The 9,837-nt window shown below is 38.2% G+C and overlaps 1 long non-coding RNA gene across 1 annotated transcript in view; it reads left to right on the forward strand.

Moving 5' to 3' along the window:
• The window catches only part of LOC127641559 (uncharacterized), an 11,475-nt gene extending 2,188 nt beyond the window's left edge, over positions 1-9,287 (forward strand). Inside the window, exons 2-3 of the long non-coding RNA XR_007970190.1 lie at positions 1,707-1,783; positions 9,249-9,287. This is a non-coding gene — a long non-coding RNA (uncharacterized LOC127641559). The remainder of the gene's footprint in view (positions 1-1,706; positions 1,784-9,248) is intronic.
• Positions 9,288-9,837: the final 550 nt, after the last annotated feature.

Consider the following 9,837-nt stretch of genomic DNA (forward strand, 5'->3'; position numbering starts at 1 on the left):
TTGGTAAGTTGGTAGATTGTAAGTATGTTGGTAGATTTGAAGGTTGGTGGTAAGTAGGTTGGTAAATTGGTATAGTAATATATTAATAGTAGGTTGGTAGATTGGTTGGTAGATTAGTTGGTATGTTGGTAGATCTGAAGGTTGGTGGTAAGTAGGTTGGTAGATTGGTATATTAATATATTAATAGTAGGTTGGTAGATTGGTTGGTAGATTGAAGGTATGTTGGTAGATCTGAAGGTTGGTGGTAAGTAGGTTGGTAGATTGGTATATTAATATATTAATATATTAATAGTAGGTTGGTAGATTGGTAGATTAGTTGGTAAGTTGGTAGATTGTAAGTATGTTGGTAGATTTGAAGGTTGGTGGTAAGTAGGTTGGTATAATAATATATTAATAGTAGGTTGGTAGATTGGTTGGTAAGTTAGTAGATTGGTATATTAATATATTAATAGTAGGTTGGTAGATTGGTTGGTAGATTGAAGGTATGTTGGTAGATCTGAAGGTTGGTGGTAAGTAGGTTGGTAGATTGGTATATTAATATATTAATATATTAATAGTAGGTTGGTAGATTGGTAGATTAGTTGGTAAGTTGGTAGATTGTAAGTATGTTGGTAGATTTGAAGGTTGGTGGTAAGTAGGTTGGTAGATTGGTATATTAATATATTAATATATTAATAGTAGGTTGGTAGATTGGTAGATTGGTTGGTAAATTAGTAGATTGGTATATTAATATATTAATAGTAGGTTGGTAGATTGTAAGTATGTTGGTAGATTGGTATATTGGTTGGTAAGTTGGTAGATTGGTATATTAATATATTAATAGTAGGTTGGTAGATTGTAAGTATGTTGGTAGATTGGTATATTGGTTGGTAAGTTGGTAGATTGGTATATTAATATATTAATAGTAGGTTGGTAGATTGGTAGATTGGTTGGTAAGTTGGTAGATTGGTATATTAATATATTAATAGTAGGTTGGTAGATTGGTAGATTGGTTGGTAGATTAGTTGGTAAGTTGGTAGATTGGTATATTAATATATTAATAGTAGGTTGATAGATTGGTATATTAATATATTAATAGTAGGTTGGTAGATTGGTATATTAATATATTAATAGTAGGTTGGTAGATTGGTATATTAATATATTAATAGTAGGTTGGTAGATTGGTAGATTGGATGGTAAGTTGGTAGATTGGTATATTAATATATTAATAGTAGGTTGGTAGATTGGTAGATTGGTTGGTAAGTTGGTAGATTGGTATATTAATATATTAATAGTAGGTTGGTAGATTGGTAGATTGGTTGGTAAGTTAGTAGATTGGTATATTAATATATTAATAGTAGGTTGGTAGATTGGTGGGTAGGTGACATGTTTGGTAGATGGTAGGAAGGTTGGTAGTTTGAAAGATTAGTAGGTTAGTAGGTTGGTGGGTAGGTAGTGTGATTGGTATGATGGTAGATTGGTAAATTGGTTGGTAAATTGACAGATTTGTCCTTTTTGTACTGCAAGACAAAATGCTTTTGCTCATTGGTAAGTTGCTTTGGATACAAGCCAAATGTAAATGTGGATTGATTGATTGATTGATTGATTGATTGAGGATCTTCCCTCGGTTGATGAATATTACTGCTGCGTAACTTGTTTGTCTGGTTTGTTTGTTTGTTTGTTTGTTTGTTTGTTTGTTTGTTTGTTTGTTTGTTTGTTTGTTTCAGATGACCACTCGCGTGTCAGACTGCAGCCTGTGGAGGGAGAGCAGAGCTCAGATTACATTAATGCAAATTATGTTGATGTAAGTACACACACTCACCAGGGCTTATGGTAAAGGTCAATGTGTGTGTATCTGTTTGTGCACATGGAATAACACAATCACAGTGTCCGTCTCATTCAGTTTAAAAAAAGACAGTTAATCCAGACACATTGTCAGCAGGTTTTGGATTTGATACACACACACACACAGACACACACACATTTTTAAAGGCACTAGTTAGCAGTTGTTAAGTAAATGTCCTGTGGTTATTGAGTCCCTTGTGAGCTACATACTAAAATAACTGGGCTGATGTTTCTCCTGGTGTGGAGCTGTTGACACATTAAATGTTATTTTGGTGTGCCATCAACCTCTGGCTCTGATCCAAACACGTCAACACTTATCATGCATACTGATCAGCCTGTGTGAGACTTCCTGTGTCCAGCTGAATATCCAGGAAGAAAACACACACTCAGTTTGGATACCAGGCACGTTATGTTTGCTGGATGCTGTAAACATTTAGAACAAAAGACGCTCTGAACAGATGAAGAGTAATAAATAAATAACTTTAGCGCACCGCATGACACTGAACATCATGAATGACAATGAATCGTGTTGTGTTTCATTGAACTTTTAAAATGGATCAGGTGAATTATCTTCAAAGTTGGCTCCATCAAGCAGTTCTAATTTAAAGGGATAGTAATTGTGCAGCGAGACTCCTTAGCGTTAAATAAATGTTTCATGAGTTTCTGGTTAGAAGGAAAAAGTCAAAATAAATGGTTTATGTGTTTGTGTTGAAGGTAAAAGCAATGCATAACCTAAAGTAGTTAAACTACAGTCAAAATACTCTTTTAAAAAAGTAGATGATATTATTTTATTCCATAATATCAACTGAGTCTCTATAATATCAACTGAGTCTCTATAATATCAACTGAGTCTCTATAATATCAACTGATAGTTATATCCTTAATAAGGGTGACATTCACTTATGCAAATTATCCTTAAGAAGGGTGACATTCCCTTATGCAAATTATCCTTAAGAAGGGTGACATTCCCTTATGCAAATTATCCTTAACAAGGGTGACATTCCCTTATGCAAATTATCCTTAAGAAGGGTGACATTCCCTTATGCAAATTATCCTTAACAAGGGTGACATTCCCTTATGCAAATTATCCTAAGAAGGGTGACATTCCTTATGCAAATTATCCTTAAGAAGGGTGACATTCCCTTATGCAAATTATCCTTAAGAAGGGTGACATTCCCTTATGCAAATTATCCTTAAGAAGGGTGACATTCCCTTATGCAAATTATCCTTAACAAGGGTGACATTCCCTTATGCAAATTATCCTTAACAAGGGTGACATTCCCTTATGCAAATTATCCTTAACAAGGGTGACATTCCCTTATGCAAATTATCCTTAACAAGGGTGACATTCCCTTATGCAAATTATCCTTAACAAGGGTGACATTCCCTTATGCAAATTATCCTTAACAAGGGTGACATTCCCTTATGCAAATTATCCTTAACAAGGGTGACATTCCCTTATGCAAATTATCCTTAACAAGGGTGACATTCCCTTATGCAAATTATCCTTAACAAGGGTGACATTCCCTTATGCAAATTATCCTTAACAAGGGTGACATTCCTTATGCAAATTATCCTTAAGAAGGGTGACATTCCTTATGCAAATTATCCTTAAGAAGGGTGACATTCCCTTATGCAAATTATCCTTAAGAAGGGTGACATTCCTTATGCAAATTATCCTTAAGAAAGGTGACATTCCCTTATGCAAATTATCCTTAACAAGGGTGACATTCCCTTATGCAAATTATCCTTAACAAGGGTGACATTCCCTTACGCAAATTATCCTTAAGAAGGGTGACATTCCCTTATGCAAATTATCCTTAACAAGGGTGACATTCCCTTATGCAAATTATCCTTAACAAGGGTGACATTCCCTTATGCAAATTATCCTTAACAAGGGTGACATTCCCTTATGCAAATTATCCTTAACAAGGGTGACATTCCCTTATGCAAATTATCCTTAACAAGGGTGACATTCCCTTATGCAAATTATCCTTAACAAGGGTGACATTCCCTTACGCAAATTATCCTTAAGAAGGGTGACATTCCCTTACATAAATTATCCTTAAGAAGGGTGACATTCCTTATGCAAATTATCCTTAAGAAGGGTGACATTCCCTTATGCAAATTATCCTTAAGAAGGGTGACATTCCCTTATGCAAATTATCCTTAAGAAGGGTGACATTCCCTTATGCAAATTATCCTTAACAAGGGTGACATTCCCTTACGCAAATTATCCTTAAGAAGGGTGACATTCCCTTACGCAAATTATCCTTAACAAGGGTGACATTCCCTTCTGCAAATTATCCTTAACAAGGGTGACATTCCCTTATGCAAATTATCCTTAACAAGGGTGACATTCCCTTATGCAAATTATCCTTAACAAGGGTGGCATTCCCTTACGCAAATTATCCTTAACAAGGGTGACATTCCCTTACGCAAATTATCCTTAACAAGGGTGGCATTCCCTTACGCAAATTATCCTTAACAAGGGTGGCATTCCCTTACGCAAATTATCCTTAACAAGGGTGGCATTCCCTTACGCAAATTATCCTTAACAAGGGTGGCATTCCCTTACGCTAAATTATCCTTAACAAGGGTGGCATTCCCTTACGCAAATTATCCTTAACAAGGGTGGCATTCCCTTACGCAAATTATCCTTAACAAGGGTGACATTCCCTTACGCAAATTATCCTTAACAAGGGTGGCATTCCCTTACGCAAATTATCCTTAACAAGGGTGACATTCCCTTACGCAAATTATCCTTAACAAGGGTGACATTCCCTTACGCAAATTATCCTTAACAAGGGTGACATTCCCTTACGCAAATTATCCTTAACAAGGGTGACATTCCCTTACGCAAATTATCCTTAACAAGGGTGACATACCCTTACGCAAATTATCCTTAACGAGGGTGGCATTCCCTTACGCAAATTATCCTTAACGAGGGTGGCATTCCCTTACGCAAATTATCCTTAACGAGGGTGACATACCCTTACGCAAATTATCCTTAACGAGGGTGGCATTCCCTTACGCAAATTATCCTTAACGAGGGTGACATACCCTTACGCAAATTATCCTTAACGAGGGTGGCATTCCCTTACGCAAATTATCCTTAACGAGGGTGGCATACCCTTACGCAAATTATCCTTAACGAGGGTGGCATTCCCTTACGCAAATTATCCTTAACGAGGGTGGCATACCCTTACGCAAATTATCCTTAACAAGGGTGACATTCCCTTACGCAAATTATCCTTAACAAGGGTGACATTCCCTTACGCAAATTATCCTTAAGAAGGGTGACATTCCCTTACGCAAATTATCCTTAAGAAGGGTGACATTCCCTTACGCAAATTATCCTTAACAAGGGTGACATTCCCTTACGCAAATTATCCTTAACAAGGGTGACATTCCCTTACGCAAATTATCCTTAACAAGGGTGACATTCCCTTACGCAAATTATCCTTAAGAAGGGTGACATTCCCTTACGCAAATTATCCTTAACAAGGGTGACATTCCCTTCCGCAAATTATCCTTAACAAGGGTGACATTCCCTTCCGCAAATTATCCTTAACAAGGGTGACATTCACTTATGCAAATTATCCTTAACAAGGGTGGCATACCCTTACGCAAATTATCCTTAACAAGGGTGGCATACCCTTACGCAAATTATCCTTAACAAGGGTGGCATACCCTTACGCAAATTATCCTTAACAAGGGTGGCATTCCCTTACGCAAATTATCCTTAACAAGGGTGGCATTCCCTTACGCAAATTATCCTTAACAAGGGTGGCATACCCTTACGCAAATTATCCTTAACAAGGGTGGCATTCCCTTACGCAAATTATCCTTAACAAGGGTGGCATACCCTTACGCAAATTATCCTTAACAAGGGTGGCATACCCTTCCGCAAATTATCCTTAACAAGGGTGGCATTCCCTTATGCAAATTATCCTTAACAAGGGTGGCATACCCTTATGCAAATTATCCTTAACAAGGGTGACATTCCCTTATGCAAATTATCCTTAACAAGGGTGGCATACCCTTATGCAAAGTATCCTTAACAAGGGTGGCATACCCTTCTGCAAATTATCCTTAACAAGGGTGGCATTCCCTTATGCAAATTATCCTTAACAAGGGTGGCATACCCTTCCGCAAATTATCCTTAACAAGGGTGGCATACCCTTATGCAAATTGTCCTTAACAAGGGTGGCATTCCCTTATGCAAATTGTCCTTAACAAGGGTGGCATACCCTTATGCAAATTATCCTTAACAAGGGTGGCATACCCTTCCGCAAATTATCCTTAACAAGGGTGGCATACCCTTATGCAAATTGTCCTTAACAAGGGTGGCATTCCCTTATGCAAATTGTCCTTAACAAGGGTGGCATACCCTTATGCAAATTATCCTTAACAAGGGTGGCATACCCTTCCGCAAATTATCCTTAACAAGGGTGGCATACCCTTATGCAAATTGTCCTTAACAAGGGTGGCATACCCTTCCGCAAATTATCCTTAACAAGGGTGGCATTCCCTTATGCAAATTGTCCTTAACAAGGGTGGCATTCCCTTATGCAAATTGTCCTTAACAAGGGTGGCATACCCTTATGCAAATTGTCCTTAACAAGGGTGGCATACCCTTCCGCAAATTATCCTTAACAAGGGTGGCATTCCCTTATGCAAATTATCCTTAACAAGGGTGGCATACCCTTCCGCAAATTATCCTTAACAAGGGTGGCATACCCTTATGCAAATTGTCCTTAACAAGGGTGGCATACCCTTCCACGAAATTATCCTTAACAAGGGTGGCATTCCCTTATGCAAATTATCCTTAACAAGGGTGGCATTCCTTATGCAAATTATCCTTAACAAGGGTGGCATACCCTTCCTAAGAATTATCCTTAACAAGGGTGGCATACCCTTATGCAAATTGTCCTTAACAAGGGTGGCATTCCCTTATGCAAATTGTCCTTAACAAGGGTGGCATACCCTTATGCAAATTATCCTTAACAAGGGTGGCATACCCTTCCGCAAATTATCCTTAACAAGGGTGGCATACCCTTATGCAAATTGTCCTTAACAAGGGTGGCATACCCTTCCGCAAATTATCCTTAACAAGGGTGGCATTCCCTTATGCAAATTGTCCTTAACAAGGGTTGCATACCCTTATGCAAATTATCCTTAACAAGGGTGGCATACCCTTATGCAAATTATCCTTAACAAGGGTGGCATACCCTTCCGCAAATTATCCTTAACAAGGGTGGCATACCCTTCCGCAAATTATCCTTAACAAGGGTGGCATTCCCTTATGCAAATTATCCTTAACAAGGGTGGCATACCCTTATGCAAATTATCCTTAACAAGGGTGGCATTCCCTTATGCAAATTATCCTTAACAAGGGTGGCATACCCTTATGCAAATTATCCTTAACAAGGGTGACATTCACTTACACAAATTATCCTTAACAAGGGTGGCATACCCTTCCGCAAATTATCCTTAACAAGGGTGGCATACCCTTCCGCAAATTATCCTTAACAAGGGTGGCATACCCTTCCGCAAATTATCCTTAACAAGGGTGACATTCACTTACGCAAATTATCCTTAACAAGGGTGGCATACCCTTCCGCAAATTATCCTTAACAAGGGTGGCATACCCTTCCGCAAATTATCCTTAACAAGGGTGGCATACCCTTCCGCAAATTATCCTTAACAAGGGTGGCATACCCTTCCGCAAATTATCCTTAACAAGGGTGGCATTCCCTTATGCAAATTATCCTTAACAAGGGTGGCATACCCTTATGCAAATTATCCTTAACAAGGGTGGCATTCCCTTATGCAAATTATCCTTAACAAGGGTGGCATACCCTTATGCAAATTATCCTTAACAAGGGTGACATTCACTTACACAAATTATCCTTAACAAGGGTGACATTCACTTACGCAAATTATCCTTAACAAGGGTGGCATACCCTTCCGCAAATTATCCTTAACAAGGGTGGCATACCCTTACGCAAATTATCCTTAACAAGGGTGACATACCCTTATGCAAATTATCCTTAACAAGGGTGGCATTCCCTTATGCAAATTATCCTTAACAAGGGTGACATACCCTTATGCAAATTATCCTTAACAAGGGTGGCATTCCCTTATGCAAATTATCCTTAACAAGGGTGACATTCACTTACGCAAATTATCCTTAACAAGGGTGGCATACCCTTATGCAAATTAACCACGTTTTAACTATAGTTTGTCTATGAAATAAAACCATAGCAACCACAAAATTTGCCATAATTACTACAGTCATGCTTACTAAAATATTACTAGTAAAATAATGGTTCATTTTTTATAAGGGTTAATCAAATAGGATGACAATGTTAAATTTAACATATATGTATTCATAATATAAATTAATGAACTACAAAACAAACTATTTTATATAACTGGATTGAAATGTAGTGTTAAACTAATCAAAGACTTCATGCCTCATTCTATGAGTAATAACTCCGACACACGGGTGTGTTCGTGTTTACTGAGTCCAGCTCACATCTACCGATGACATCACACAAAAGCAAGTACAGTGTGTTTACAGATGTGTAAACAGAAGGTGTGCAGGTGCATTTTAAGAGTTGAACTTAAACACTATGTATAGATGTAAACAAATTACACATTGGGCCTTAGACAGATAAATACGCTCTTAATATGAGAGAGAAACCAATAGATGCTTCCTCCTCCATCAGGGCCTTTATTCCACACACTAATTGAACATGCTGTTGAATATGCTGGAGGTAAAGGAGGAAGAGGAGCTGAGGAAGAGTGTGGTGCTACTGAGCTCTCGCTGGGATACAAAATGCTTGACAAATGAAATGAGCGGATTATCGAAATCCCTATTCTAGAACATAATCCCACAATCTGTATTGCAGGAATTAGTGTAGATATGAGTTCAATTATAAGCGGATCCACCATACCTGATACAACTCTCTGAATTTATACTGCAATTATTATTGTTCTAATATGCATTGATTTAAAACAATGCACTGAATCCTTGATTCTGATTGGTTAACAGGTAATCATAGTTTAGACTCTAAATTGCGAATGGAAAAGATCATTGAGTATCTTGTGTTTATTGTACATTTTCTATTTTTAAATGGATTTAATTTGATTTTATTGGACCTTATAAGATAGACATGTATAAGTGCTTTGTCATTGATTGTGCATTAAACATGTGATCTAGCTAAAATAGTATGTAATGTTTGACGAGTGTGAAAATGGCGTGACTATTTAATTATTTTTTTGTTAAAATCTATAAATTTTTATTTTTCAAAAAATGCAATTCACGCAAAACAATTACTTTAATAAACAACCTTATTTGTCGATGACCCAAGTACTGAAATGTAATCGTGTGCTCTTTCTTGTTGTCTTTCTAGGGGTACCATCGTCCAAATCATTACATCGCTACACAAGGTGAGACACTCGAGTTTTACTTTCTCTCTAAACTCTGTTTGGTTTGGAAGTGCAGTTCAGAAGTTGTTATCCCCACACTCACACTCACACACACACACACACACACACACACACACACACACACTCACTCACACACACACACACTCACACACACTCACTCACACTCACACACACACACACTCACTCACACACACACACACACTCACACACACTCACTCACACACACACACACACTCACACTCACACACACACACACACACACACACACACACACACACTCACTCACACTCACACACACACACACACACACTCACACACACTCACTCACACTCACACACACACACACACACACACACACACTCACTCACACACACACACACACACTCACTCACACACACACACACACACACACACACACTCACTTACACACACACACACACACACACACACACACTCACTCACACACTCACTCACACTCACACACACACACACACACTCACACACACACACACACTCACACACACACACACTCTCACACGCTTGCTGAGCTGT

The sequence above is a fragment of the Xyrauchen texanus genome, unplaced genomic scaffold (genome assembly GCF_025860055.1).
Source record: "Xyrauchen texanus isolate HMW12.3.18 unplaced genomic scaffold, RBS_HiC_50CHRs HiC_scaffold_106, whole genome shotgun sequence".
In the NCBI taxonomy this organism is placed as follows: Eukaryota; Metazoa; Chordata; class Actinopteri; order Cypriniformes; family Catostomidae; genus Xyrauchen; species Xyrauchen texanus.